The sequence below is a fragment of the Panicum virgatum genome, chromosome 4K, assembly GCF_016808335.1.
Source record: "Panicum virgatum strain AP13 chromosome 4K, P.virgatum_v5, whole genome shotgun sequence".
In the NCBI taxonomy this organism is placed as follows: Eukaryota; Viridiplantae; Streptophyta; class Magnoliopsida; order Poales; family Poaceae; genus Panicum; species Panicum virgatum.
The window spans coordinates 13,168,494-13,183,853 of NC_053139.1; the positions used below are offsets into that span (position 1 = coordinate 13,168,494).

The 15,360-nt window shown below is 42.9% G+C and overlaps 1 non-coding gene across 1 annotated transcript; it reads left to right on the plus strand.

The window, feature by feature from the left end:
• The first annotated feature begins 227 nt into the window (after positions 1 to 227).
• Positions 228 to 334, plus strand: LOC120705273. Its single transcript, XR_005687862.1, has one exon. It is a non-coding gene; the product is annotated as a small nucleolar RNA R71 (small nucleolar RNA).
• Positions 335 to 15,360: the final 15,026 nt, after the last annotated feature.

Below are 15,360 nucleotides of genomic sequence, written 5' to 3' on the forward strand. Positions count from 1 at the left end.
ATCTTGGCGACAAGCATATCCTCTCCTTGGCGGTATGCATTCCGCCCTTGGTTCGGGGCTGGGAACGCTCCTCGTTCCAGCCGTGGTTGGAGACCATCTTCTCAATCAAGGCCTTGGCCTTGGCAATGGTGAGATCAAGACAGGCTCCTCTAGCAGCAGCGTCCAAGTGGGCTCTTGATGTAGTCATTAGCCTGTTGTAGAAGCTTTGGAGTACAAGCCACTCTTCCATCGCATGATGAGGAAAGACGAGTATGTACTCTTGGAGTATCTCCCAAGCTTCTGGGATGGATTCCATCCCTATCTGAAGGAAACTTGAAATTTTTCCTCACAAGGTATTTGTTTTGCCCAGCGGGAAGAATTTGGCGAGGAACGCCGCGGAACATTTGTCCCACATGCTGACAGCTTTCTTGTTCTGATAAAACCATTGTTTCGCTTTCCCCAGGAGGGAGAAAGGAAACAAGTGAAGCCTGATGATGTCAGCCGTAACACCCCATATGGTTATGGTCTTGCAGAGCTCCAGAAAGTTCTGGAGGTGGGCGTTGGTGTCCTCGTTTGGCTTGCCACAGAATGGGCTAGTCTGCACCATGTTTATGAGGCTGGACTTCAGCTCGAAGTTCACGTCCCCAACATCAGCGTTGGGTCCAGTCACCACATTGGCGGCTGAGGGAACAGAAAAGTCACGGAGAGTCTTCTCAGCCATGGGTTCGGTTGTTGTTGCTGGCGCCTGGAAAGCTGGCTCGCTTGTCGACAACGAGAGCTGACGAGGGACGACACGAGGTCGGACCCTTCTCACGAGCTTCTCGGGATTTTCAACAAAGTTTGTCCGCAAAGAGAAACCAGTCATACACTACCCTATTTTCATCCAATCAGGAGAAAACAAAAGATTAGCCTGTATAAGTAGTAGCTACCTCTTTTTTCACAATGCCATGTTTATGCATTAGTAAAATCTTTACACCTAGTGTCATCCCCTTCAACGGCGCCAGAAATGCTTGTTGGCATTTCTTAGCGCAATCATTAGGAATGGTTAGTTCTCAGCAATGGTGCCAAGAAACGCCGGGACGGCCGCCCCATAGCGGTGGCGCCATGGGACATCGTGCGATATGTCTTAACGATTATAGAAGGATCCACAAGCGCACGGATATACCATTGTAGCATTTCACCCGAAAGTATTCAGGGTATCATTATTTATATTTTCCCAAGGGATGGCTATGGTGTGTAAAGATGTTTATTAGATACATAACCATAACAATTATGAGATAAGGTGTAAACTGCTAATCATACAGGGATAAGTGATAATAAAGATAATCGAGGGTAATGTGACACACACAAGATCAACCAACTCTCATGAATAAAGAATAAACTAATACACCTAAGGTTAGTGGGAGCATAGGCAAACAAGATCCTAGTATACTATTTATGTTAGCAGAGAAGTTATGTTAGTCACATGCTTAGTGCTGCAGGTGCTGGGAAATTAGGGACATTGGGGATAATGACCCGTACTGGAGAACGTCCAGTCCATTTCATCTTTGCATGAACTCCTACACGATACCCAAACGTCGGGGAGTACATTAACTGAGAAGCAGCTTCCCGGCGGACCGCCAGTGCTGTCACCACCTGCAGTTTACCCCAGTCACACCATGGAGCATCGTCATATCCGAGGGATCCCGCGTACCCAGGCACCATGCCCGCACACGAGGTCACTACCCTAGCGCCCCCGGGTCCCCCACCCTTCAGATGGACAGGTAAGACGCTAAGGCAAGCCCGAAAGCACAACGAACCGAAATCCTTATCTAGATCATCTGGTCTAAGCAGGCAACTAATACAACTTGAATAAGAACAGAACTTGGCTAGGCAGTTAAGAATATATCAAGGTAACCAAGAACGAGCACTTTATGAATAGCATAACGAGAGTCGGAATACAAAGCCATACCAGAGGCCGAGGATTGCTCACCGACCTCGAGACGACTGGATTCGCTAAGAAAATGAAGTACTAGCCTAGCTCCACTACCCTAAGGAGTACAAGTCACAATAAGAGTGAGAGAGAGAGGCTTCTCCAAGTGGTGTGTGTGGTGAGAGTGGTGGGAGGCCCCTTATATAGCTTGGAGAGGTCGGTTCCCGCCATCCCCTTGTATGGAAACATTGCAAGCCGACTTCTAGAGGATCAGATCAACCTTTCCGCCAAAATACATCTGGACGGAAAGCAGGGTAGGTTCAGCCGGCCCCACTTCACCACCTCTGGCCACCGTCCTTCTCTGGTACACTGCCTGGTGGGTCCTGATGTTAGATGGTTGGTGCCGGGGCTTGGTTGGTCGGTTTGGACTGTCAGGTGGGCCTCTTTTGCTCTTGCTACGCAGGACGCGATATTCTGTGACTTCGCCTGCGTATACTTCGTGTTTTCTTCTTATTCCGGACTTGTGCTCCTGAAATCAATAATTCTCCAAATATGTGAGTAAGAGGCATGATTTTCCTTCTCTTGTGAGTATCGTTGACGGTCATATTTTGCACTTAACGACCATCAACAGTGCACGCATGGTAGGTCCATGGCGGTGGCGGTGAGACCGCACACCAGAGGTGGCGGCAAAGCCGCACGAGTTCGGCGAGGCACGAGCAAGAACTTGTCCTTGGGTAGGAACCAGGGGCTTCGCGCTCACGCACGGGTTCTCAGCATCCCAAGGCCACGCACGATCATGTCGCATGCGAAGCAGCGACATTCGGGCACGCACGGTGAGAAGAGAGGGTAAAAGGTGACGCGGTGAGTGGGTTTTGCGGTGGTGCAGTGACAGGTCCCTGCAGGCGCAAACAACGGTGTCGGATGGTTCGGACCGAGTTCCTGTGCAGTCGCTACTTCGACTACAACTTAGGCAGTCGCGGGAGTAGAGGGGAACACTGGGGGTACTGTAGCAACACTGGTCATCACTGTCACCAGGACACTGGACAGAAATCTTATTGGAGGCGGGCAAAATGACTTTTTCGAGGCGGGCAAGCTAACCACCTCCGAGGCATCATCACGGTTAATCGAATCATTTAACGAGGCGGTTGTACAGCCGGCGGCCCGACACTAGTTAACTAAGGTGGGCTGGCAGCCCACCCGGCTTCGAAGCCTTTTGAAAAGGTCGCGGTAAATGAACTTTTGTAGTAGTGTCTGCATGCTGTAAAACTACTTGGAAGATGGCTATGTGAAGATTAAAGGCGAAAATGATTCTGCAATGCATGCCATGTTCTTTCAGATCTTTTTTTCCCTAATTTGGGATTTGGATTCAAAGCTGAGGCTACAGGATACGTGTCATCAGCGATTTGTGTTTCAAAGATATTTGGAAGACAAAGGAAAGAAGATTCAAGATGGACCCTCAGCCTGACTCTTCGATTCAATTTAAGACTCAGGGGCTACTCTATATGAAGTGTGATTTTCCATCGCACACCATATATGAAAATTATAATTTTTAAAGATTGAAATCTACTCGACCAAGAGCATCACACAGCCTAAAAGCAGCCACAAAAGTCATATGCGCAACGCGGGACGACCATGCCGACCAGTGCATGATGGCCGTGGACGAGCTACGTATACGCGGCTGCCGCGCCTAAGGAGCTCCGTTCTTCATCGGCATTGAGGGCAGGCGAGGCCGGCACGGCGGCACGCCATGGGGATGAGGGCATGCGGCAATGAAGCTGTCTTCTTCTCTTAAGCTCCATGAGCCTCGTCGGGAGAAACAGGAAAGCTCTCAGTTTGGTTTAGGTAAAGGATAAGGGGCAACGTACGTGGTCAATCCGCATGGCTAGAGAAGGAAAAAAAACTAAATGGATTAAAAGATCAAAATGGCAGTAAAATTAAAGTGGCAGTGTTACTCATGGTAAACCAACGAAGCCAGTTGTTTGAACCGGTAAAATGGCAAAAGATCGCAGTGGAGTGACGGTAGATCACTTTGTGGTGCGTGATGCCCCCTCGAGCGGGCTATTTCTATCTGTTTCCACTACCGGTTCTAAAACCGGCAGTGAATGAACGCCTATTTCACAATAGTAAAATTAATACCTCTTAACACAGTTAATTCATATTGATGCCCTTCTGAACGGAAGCAACGAAGGTACCATACCACTATGTGATAAACAAAGCATATACAGTGTGATAAATATATCTGGAATTGAAAAAAAATATAAATTTATAAGATAGCCTTCAACTGCTGGATGCCACCATCATTTACTGAGTTGCTCAGCTATTTGTTTCCTTCTGTAGCTCAAGCCAAGCTTGAAGCTTTTCTGGTCGAAGGCACAACTTTCTTAGTGAAACACATTCCTACAAAATGAAAGGAATCTTTAGTCTCAAACAAAGAATAGTACATAAGCTTAAGGATGCAGTGTGGCTTTAGATTTACTAAAGGGAAATATGGGTAAATTTAGCAATTCAGTTGATTGTGTTGTAGATTTAGCATTATTGAGTCCTTAACATTCAGTGCATTTGGTTCATAAACACATAGAGGTTGAATATTAAAATGTTTTAACTAGTTCAAGAATCCATGTTCATATTCCCAATTGAAATAGTTGTATGACTTCTTTTTAGGAGTAAGATGCATGACCAACGTTAGGGTCATATTATGTGCATTGGCAGGTAATAAACAGAACTAGCCAAATTTACTTAATTGCACTAAAAGAGGGCAGATATGCATCTTCCTTGCCACAAAATGGCACATGGGGTAAATATTTTTTATTGCACATGAGGGAATATTTTAATTGTCAATGGATATAGGGAAATTACTCACTAATCACGGTCATAAGAAAAAATGCATATAAATTACTACAATTGCCATCAGTGCATGGACTATTATTAGAAGTGGAGAAGTACCTCAGATCGATCATGCAGATAACGAACCAAGAATTTGCAGTCACATGCTGCTCTTGAATCATGTGGTTTTCTTATTATCCGATCCACTTGAGCATCAAAATAAAGACGACTATGTTCACTTAGCTGAACATTTCAGAAAAGAAGTATATAATCATGTGAGATAAGAATACTAAAAGGGTAATGGGTAGAACTGGGGAACAAGAAAATAAGAACAAACATTAGATGGGTAGAACTTGGCTACATTAGTAATCATAATAAGAAACAATACTCAATCAAGAACTTCATGCCTTCACCTTTTTAGAAATTCTTTTCTAATAAAGCTGTGAAGGAATAAATGCAGATCCAATTTTTCACTATATATACTGTAGTTCAAATCCTATGAAAAACTAATGAAGTCAAATTTTGTTTAATCTTTAATTTATATTTTCCCTATATCTTATTTCTTAACCCTCTCATGAATCCAATGGCACCCCCAACTCGTGACTCCTTCCATAATCAACCTTTCAATCTGCAGTTATGAACACAAAGGTGGGAAGCCCTAACTCACTTAACAAAAAAAAGATTCTAAACGCCACATGATTATGAAAAATTAAAAAGACTCCAGCAACTTCGGGAACCTTTTTTGACAAGCATACCAACTATATAGGCTATTAATATAATGGCCAATGCTTCAAAGGGATGGGGCTAATAAAATCATTACTACGTACCCTCTATATAGTTCAAGAAATATACTTATTATGAAAGTAAAGTTTATTTGTTGAATGCAAAACAAACCAACATGTTATTATGCTAATGAATATAGCAGCTATAAAAGGCATTTAAGATCCTAATACCTTATAACAAAGCACAATGTCCCTAGGTTTCACAGCTCCACAATATTTGGTGTTGCATGGAAGAGAACGACGTCGTAAAGATGTACGAGCATTGATCCATTCAGCTTGCTCTGCTCCAAATCCAGAAAAGTGGACCAGTACTTCCTGAAATTGAAAAATTAAGCAAGAGAATGTCAAATTAATTAGTAAATGTCATGTACGAATACATAAACATGCAACATATAGCAAAAATGATACTGACATATCTGCAAAGCTATCCAAGCACATAAAAACTATGTATTATTTGTTAGAATATAAAAAACATGTAGGTTACTAAATGTACATAAGTTTATGTAGACAAAAGGTAGTGCCAGCTTTTTCCAGTAATATAGAATAAGTTTTGAAAAAAAATCGAGACCTATAAAATACAAATATTCGAGTGTCCAATAATTATATATCTTATTGTAGAATAATCATTTAGAGAAATCTACAATGGATTCTTCCCCAGCACACACATATATAGGTTTATATATGGAAGATATGGTAAGGGGTTCTTCACCATCGTTAGGACCTGATAATTGATTGCAAGTAGTGTTGCTGTAGTGGGAAAGTCGAGGTAGGGAACATGGAGACAATTTAAGAAATTAGAGGCCATATATTAGCAACCAGGATAGAAGAAAAATATTTTTTGCTTGTTCAAAAATAATAAACTCAACCTAGTTTACTAATAACTTGACCTATACTATGCTGCCAGTGTGAAATGTATCCTGAAAAACCTTATACTGATAGCGCCCGTCGTCGAATCTGTTAGTTTGTATCCTCTTTCTAGCACACGGATATTATTTGTTGCAATGTCTCATGAGCTCATTAATATTTTACTATATATCTCCAGTCTTAGACATATGTAATATATATAAAAGTCATATCAGGGAACTTGGTACATAGTTAGTGGTGTTTAATTTCCATAACATTAACAGGAGTCAAAAATAACTTTTCACAGAGCAAGTAACTTATTATTGCATTTATCTTCAGAGGTTCTCTCAGTATAGACAAATGGAAAGGGTGAATATATGTAGGATGACTATATATGGGACAGCAAATTAAATTGATGGAAATCACGTCCTTACCCGGTCACCTGATTCACCCGACCTCTGAAACAGGAAATTATGTACATCATACCTGCAATATATAAGTCGGCAAAATTGAAAAATATTTTTTTTAAAAAAATTGAACAACAACATGCCAAATGTCCGAAGGGTAGAAAGAAATTTATACTAAAGTTATGCCTCCCCTTTATTTCATGCATTTAACATCTATTGATTATGATATAATATCCTCAAACATTTGAAAAAAATCAGTAGGACATAGAAATCATTATTTTAATTTGGATGTCATCTACATACGTAATAGATTGGTTTTCTTGACTCACATAACAAAAAAACATGGCAACTGGGTACGATGGTTAGCTAATGAGTTGATAGTTTGCTTGGCAGATGAATACATAAAAGCCCTATATCTATGAATTAATAAGTACTGTTATTGTATTATTAAGAGCCCACATTGTAATTAAGATACAAGGCCTTAAATAAAATTCTATGACCCCAAGCAGAAACCAGAAGCACAGTGGAAGTGTACTACAACCATCACCCACATCACTCTTAAAATTAAAAACCTTATAATAGGTGGAAGTAAAAAAAGTAAAATTAAAGGATAAGGACAAGTGCAAGTATCTTTCCATACCATGCACCATAGCTAGCTGACTTAGCTTCATAGCTGGTCAGATCACCAACCAGAGGATAGTTCTTCTTCCCTGATTTTCAAACAGAACTAAACAATTAACAAGGTAAAGGAAAGGACATATGGTAAAACATTGTCATTAATTAATTTGCGATGCATATCTGTTGCAAGAATAAAATCATAACATTACCAATTTCATAAAGAACAAAAAGCCGAGAAGTTATCAGGAAGCATTGGCAAAGGCAGCACACAAGTTCGATATTGCGTGTTGTCGGGACAACAATAATGGATCCATATCAATATATATATGCAATAGGCAAGGATGGAACAACAAAGTATAATGGAATTAAAAGACTGCGTAGAACTAATGCTAGCTATCAATTTTGCTTGAAATGGAAACAAACTTTCTGCGGCAGATAAAATCATAGAGCATTAATCAACACCCACCATCAATTCGTTGAAACTGAGTTACATATAGACCAGGACATGGAGCACAATACACATGTGCATAACAATGCACAGATATTTGACATGACCCAATAATATAAATAGGTTGGTTATACTCATGGTTCTAAATAGCGGGTTAAAGAGTTTAATTAGTGGCTGGACTCTAAAAATAGTTAATAGCGGGCTTAATGAGACTATATATAGTGGCTAAATTACACGCGAGTTCAAATAGCTGTAACCTACCTCAAATAACTAGAGCAGGCTGTAGTGGGATATTTAAAATATTGGTTGTCTGCTGCACTCCTAAAAGACATTGAGTAGCAGTACTACATTGCCATTTTCATAGTTTCGATATAGAAACAAGAAAACCACCAACCCAGCCTGAACTGGACCATAGCAACGTGTTTAGACGCGCTAGTGGGTTTACGAGATCAACAATTGGTCCTGGGAATAGGTTGGTCTGCACACAGATTAAAACCAAGAAAACCTCTCGCAGAAAAAAACATGAAATCCAGTCAACCCGTCCCAACTTGTTGCATTGCTCTTGTAATCACGTTGGCAATGAAGCCGCAATCAGAGGCGGAATCGATATCGGAGAGCCTGAGATCCATGGTAGAGGCAGAATTGGAGACCAGTGTGGAGGTCCAACTTCATCATCCCCGCAACAACACAGAGGAGAAGATGCGAATGCACCTTGCTCGGTTGTGACACGCCGTGCAAGAGATGGTTGATGCTCCCAGATTTGGTCGATCGTGAGGTCAGCTGGTCGTGAGCTTTGCCGTGTCTCACCGTGTCATTCCGGACATCACCGGTGGCTTGGCAGTGGCTCAGGGGTCGTGTGGCTGCCCCCTGAAGGAGGCCGTGATATGATACTGGTAAATATAAATAACGAGGGGCGTCACACAGCACACCCCAGCCCCCTGTTCACCATGGCAACCTTGCAGTCATCGACTCATGGTACTGCTATGTTATCAGCAAAAGAAAGCTTTAAGTTTAAAAAATTAGTGTGCCCCCCGCACCCTTGATGATGCCTACTACTGTGTGCTTGCATATGCAGGGTAACTAGCCAAGAAAGTGGTGATTTGGAAGAGAAATGGATCTATCGAGCAGCCTTTGAAATGCCTGTCTGTGGTTTGAGAAACCAACAAGCAAAAACCATGGATAAACAGGCCTAGTTCCTGTTCCACACACCAAACAATGCCACGAAACAAAACATCATCAATCACAGGTAAGTAATTAGGATCTACAACCTGCAGTGGACGAGGATCCTGCATCTTGCCGACGGACGGGCCCAATCTCTGTCAGCTCTCTTAGCGGCTGATGGACGGCTTGGAACACCATCATGCTCCACTGCGCAGGCGGCGGCGGCGGCGGCGGCGGCGCTTCCCTTGCTACCTTGTTGGTGCCCTTGTTGTAGCAGTGGTAGTGAAACCAGTTGAGCACCTGCGGCGTGGGCACAAGTTCCCCAGCGCAGATCGGATTGAAAACGAGTTGCTGAGGAATTCGGAATCGCTGCTGGTCGGCTTGGATCCCCGTCGCCGGCGGCGGCGCTTTCGTGGCAGCTACCTTCTTGTTGCTCTTGTAGTAGCGGCGGTAGCGAAACCAGTTGAGGACCTGCATGCGGGCAGCACAAGTTCCCCAGCGCAGATCGGATTGAAACCGAGTTGCTGAGAAATTTGGGATCTCTGCCTGAAAATGAAAAATCGATGCGAAGAACTACAACGTACCTGCTTTGGCGTGACGGGGGTCGTCGTGCCGGCGCTACCCCGGGACTCGCTGAACTTCAAGGCGAGCTCCCTCATGAGGACGCGGTCCGGACGGCTAGTGGTGCGCGGCTTCAGCTTCTCCTCCATCTGCTTCACTTCCTTCCGAGTGAATCGGAAGGATCTCTTCGCGTTGAAGCTGCTTGCTGATCCGTGATCCATCCTGCTCCGGCCGGCTGCTGTTCCTTGAATCGCCGGAGGATCGGAGAGATAGGAGATTGTAGAGAAAGGGGGGAGAGCGAGGCCGGGGATGGTGTTCGGAGACGTTACAAGTTCAGGCTGGCAGCCGCTGCGTGCCCTGGAGAAGAAGATTGCTGGGTACTGTGTGTGTGCCAATAAATGTGAACAACCCTGACTCCCCGATCCGTTCGATCGACAGATCACAAGCCAAGCAACAATCTCAAAGCAATGTATCCTCCCCCAGACACGTACTCTACGCTAGCTGTTAGGTGTCGATGATGCACGGTGCCCTTTCGTCGGGCGTGGGGGAGAGCGCTCGTCGTTTCTTCCGGGAGGCTGTGGCCGCGTTGTCGCGAGAAGCCGTGGAAGGCGTGAGGCCTGCGCTGGATGATGATGGCTGCAGCGCGTGAGGATGTGGAAGAAGACAGCTCTAGCAGCCGTTATTGGTTGGAGTGACGCGGCCAATCGAGTGGGGTCTCCCTTGGACGCGAACCCGGCAGTGAACAATGGACATGAAATTTGGCCATTACACGCCTTCCACGGCTTTGCAGGCTTCTCATGGCTGATCGACGATGGGGTGTTCTCTAAATGGAAGATTAAAGGATGGTGCCACAACTACGACTAGGAACCCATGAATCTGAAGGGCGTGATATAGTACATTCAGGTTTAATAAAAATTTAAGGTCAGGGAAGATTTTCTAGGGACGTAGGACCTTCACACTACTAGAAAATATGTCTTAGATCCATCCCAAAAGTACCAATACAAAGATGAACCGGTACCTACTTTTGGGGTGGATGGAACCTATAAATGAGCCTTAGGTACTGGTTGGTGTTACCACTAGGTAACTAAGCCAACCGGTACCTATATCTAGCCTTAGGTACCGGGTGGTGTGTTACCAACTGGTACCTAAGGCCCTTCACGGGTTGCTTCAAAAGGAAAATATCTCTCTTCTCATCACAAGTGCTGTGTAGGTGAAATGGTAAAGGAGGTGCGCGCGAGGCAGGAGGTCACGGGTTCGAATCCCAGCTACCGTGTGCGTGCGTATATTTTTCTATGATGACAAGAGCCTTAGGCACCCGGTTCTTTTACCCGGTGCCTAAGGCTTAGACTTTAGTCCCGGTTATGGGGTACCGGTTGGCAAAACCGGTATCCAAGGGCTTCCCCAACTAGTGCTATAAGGCACTTTTCTAGTAGTGTCAAGATAAAAGATGGGTCACAAACTAGATTTTGAGAGGATACTTGGGTTGATACTAAACCCCTAAAGGATCAATTCCCCAACTTATATAATATTGTCCATTATCCACATGATACAGTGGCGAATGTGATACATCAAATGCCATTGAATGTCTCTTTTTCGAAGAGCTCTAGTTGTGGATAAATTGATTGCTTGGTACAACCTAATAGCTAAACTCTCCAGTCAAACAACTTTTGAATGAAAGGGATACTTTTACCTGGAACTTACAAAGACATGATCATTTCACAGTTCGATTTCTAATAAACCAGGGTACCCCATTTCGAAATAAATTTATTTGGAAGCTCAAGATTCCACTAAAAATAAAGATTTTCTTTTGATATCTCCAGCGAGGTGTTATTTCAACCAAGGATAATTCAGCGATTGCAATGAAACAATTAAGAACCAATTTTTTATTGTCAACATGCTAAAATTATTTGGCGTATTGTTTATATAGCTACTGGCCCTACTACAGAATCCTACAATAGTCCCGGTTGACAACTGACTTTTGTCCCGGTTTTTCAACCGGGACTGCGAACCCGGGACTATTGTGTCGGACCCTTTTATCCCGGTAGATATATGCAATCGGGACCAATGTGATTTTTCACAAAAAAAATCAGCTTGTCTGTGCGCGCAGACCAGCTCATCTACGCATGCAAACCAATTTCTCCAATTCCAAATATTTCTCCAAAATTGCAATCATAAAATCACTTACAATCACAAATTATTCTTTCATAAAATCAATCACAACCACACGAAAGAATCATTCACAAATCAATCCCAGTCATATATACACATATATTTGAAAAAAAAATAAAAAAATCAAGCCTCGGTCTCGCACGCCGCCGCCCGCCGGGGTCTGGCCAGGCTGCCCGCGCCGCCGTCTGCTGTGGCCCGAAGGAGCGCCCCTGCCAGGACTGGCCTCGCCGCCGCTGCCAGGGCCCGGCCGAGCAGCCACCGCCGGGGCCTGGCCATGCCGAGCTGCCGCCCGCCGGGCTTGGCAGCGCCTCCCACCAGATCTGGCCACGCCGAGCGGCCGCCCATCGGGCCGGGCCTCGCCTCCCGCCGGATTTAGCCACGCCAGGCCGCCACCCGCCAGGCCTGGCCGCACCTCCCGCCGGAGCTGGCCATGCCAGGCCTGGCCGCACCTCCCGCCAAAGCTAGCTGCTCTGGTGCGCCACCCGCCGAGCCTGGCCGCGCACTGGGGCACCGGCCAGCCGGAGAGGATGAGTGGTGAGAAAGATGGAGAGATAAGGATCCGAGAAGATAAAGAGAAGGGAGAGAGAAAAGGTGTTGGGGGTTGGGGCGGCTGCACAAAAAAAGCTTTGGTCCCAGGTGGTAGTGTCGCCCGGGACTAAAAGAGCCCTTTTAATCCCGGTCTGGACCTACATCCGGGACTGAAACCTTTAGTCCCGGTTGGTAGTTTTAACTGGGACTAAAGGGTAGTACCAACCAGGACAAAAGATCTCTCCTTCTTTTCTGCTGGCCCCCTAGCCATTGGACCCGGGACTAAAGCCTTCATTGGTCCCGGGTCCAATAGCAGTCAGGACTAATATGCTGGATCAAAGGCCCTTTCTGTAGTAGTGTGGGTTAACCCCACTTAAATCAATATCTCATATGCTTGGACATTGGTTAAATGGCATAAACAAGAAAGATAGATTATTGTTTTTTGTAGGGGCTACTGCTCCTATTTGGGCTATTTAGTGTACACGTAATGACTTGATTTTTGAGAAAAAGCAGGTTACCTCTTTTATGCAGGTTATTTTTAGAGGAGCATATTGGCTGCGATTTTCGTCCCTACTATAGCCTGAGGAATTAAGGGTGACTGTCCGTTTGGCAAGCAAAGCGTTAGAGGTCATCGCTTTGGATATCTTCGCCAAAAATAGTTGGAGAAGCAATAAGAGAATTTGCTTTCAATTACTTCCTTTAGTTGGTGTACACTTTTACTTATTATTTGTGATCAACTTCAGAGCTAAGATTGTTGTGTGTGGTTGCAGAGGTCGGAAACTTTCCTTTTTGTAAGAAAAGGTTTAATAATTTACGCGCGCACCTGACTATAAGCTATGTCAGAGTTTACAATGTAGTATACATGGTAGCTGGATGTCCCAAAGAACTGATATACTAGAAATATTTGTCACGACCCAAAATTTAAACATAATTAAAATTTTGGTAATGTCATCATGAGCATCATTGAAGTATAATATAGCATCATGTTCATGCATGTGTTGTCCATAAGTTTATTTTACTTCTTGTCTTGTTTGTGTGACTGTGATGGTTGTGAAGTAAGTTTAAAATTTTGCTATACAAATGTGTCCCCAAAAATTTACTTAAATACTATAAAAATGATGAATTTAAAATATATTTTTTTGACAAACAAAATGAAGCATAAAATTCTTGGAAAGTTCAAAAACTGCTGTTTGTTTATTTTTCTTTGAATGTTTTATGGCAGATCTTTGAGTGCTTGTTTTGTTGCAGTGTCACACCCAGTTACTGTGGGAGATTCTAGGGAGTTTGGGGGTATACTGAGTTTATACCCTGAATACCTCTAGAAGGAGATGTTGACTGAGTACATTTACATATGTGAGGTGTATCTTCATATTCCTCTAAATATGGGGCAATATCACTAACGCTCTCTAGCAGAGCAATGGAAAACTATTGGGCATGTAATTTTTTACACGTTTGTGCTGCATTTTTGTGACCTATAGTGTGCAGGACTTCTAGCATATTATTTTTTAACTATGGCAACCAAATATTATATATGTTGAACCATTGTGCTGATAAATAGCTACCACCGATGACAAAGATATATAAGAGCCTTGCCAACCATAGCCAATATGTGACATTATTATTACCTCTGATCTGATCATCTCGCAAGTATGATCTTTTCCTAGTGGGTAAGATTATATTTGTTCAAATAGTGGGTGCAAATTGGTGACTCTTAGGTGCACCTCCAACCCTCTTTAGTTCAAATATTTGTGCTACTTCTCCAAAATTGAATCTTATTTTAAAAAAATAGCATAAATATTTGAACTAAAGATGGTTGGAGGTGCATTTAAGGGTTACCAATTTGCACCTCTAATATATAAAGACCGGGGAAGGAAACACAAAGGTACAGTGCTTTGGAGTGGAAATGGCCGCATTGAAAAAATGACAAGCCAAATGTTTGTGTGTCCTGCAGTGGAGTGATGGCGGCAGATCACACTTTTGTGTAGCAGTGCAGGATGCCCCCCTCGAGCAGGCTATTTCTGTCTGTTTCCACTACCAGTTCCCAAACCAGCAGTAAACGAAGGCGTATTTCACGCTAGTAAAATTAATACCTCGACACAGTTAATAACTTAATTACCCTGCTAAAGCAATGTTCAGAAGCAATGAAAAGGTACCATGTGATAAGCAAATCATATACGGTGTGATAAATATATCTAGAATTGAAAAATAATAAATTTATAGCCTTCAACTTGATGGCACCATCATTTACTGATTTGCTCAGTTATTTGTTTCATTTTGTTGCTCGTGCCAAGCTCGAAGCTTTTCTGGTCGAAGGCACAACTTTCTTAGTGGAACATATTCACTTAGCTGAACATTTTAGAAAAAAAATATATGTTCATGTGAGATAAAAATACTACATGGTTAACGGGTAGAAATGGGAACAAGAAAATAAGAACAAAAATAGATGTGTTGGGAATCCTTTCACAATGTTACATAAACATTAGTAATCATAATAAGAAAACACTATTCAAACAAGCACTTATTATTGACTACACCTTGTTAGATATTCTTTTCTAATATAGCTGTGAGGGAATAAATGCAGATCCAGTTTTTCACTATATATACTCTAGTACAAATCCTATGAAAACTAACTCAACTCAAATTTTATTTATGTGTTACTTTAGTTTCTCTACTATATCTTATTTCTTAACCCTCTCATGCCTCCAATATGGCACCCTATCCCGTGATTCCTTCCATAATCAACCTGTCTATGTTCAGTTATATATGATCAGAAAAAGTGGGAAGGCCCAAGTGACTTAACAAACAACAACAACAACAACAATTATTATTATTATTATTATTATTATTATTATTATTATTATTATTATTATAGTAGTAGTAGTATAAAAGCAACAGCATTATTAAAATTAAAAGACTCCAGCAACTCCGGGAACTATTTTTGACAGGCATACCAACTATACAGGCTACTGAATATAATGATCAATGCTTCAAAGTAATGGGGCAAATAAAACCATTACTCCCCGCCATATAATTTTAAAAAACATACTTATTATGAAAGTAAAGTTCATTGGTTTTGAATGCAAAGCAAACCAACATGTTGTTATATGCTAATTAATATAGCATCTAAAA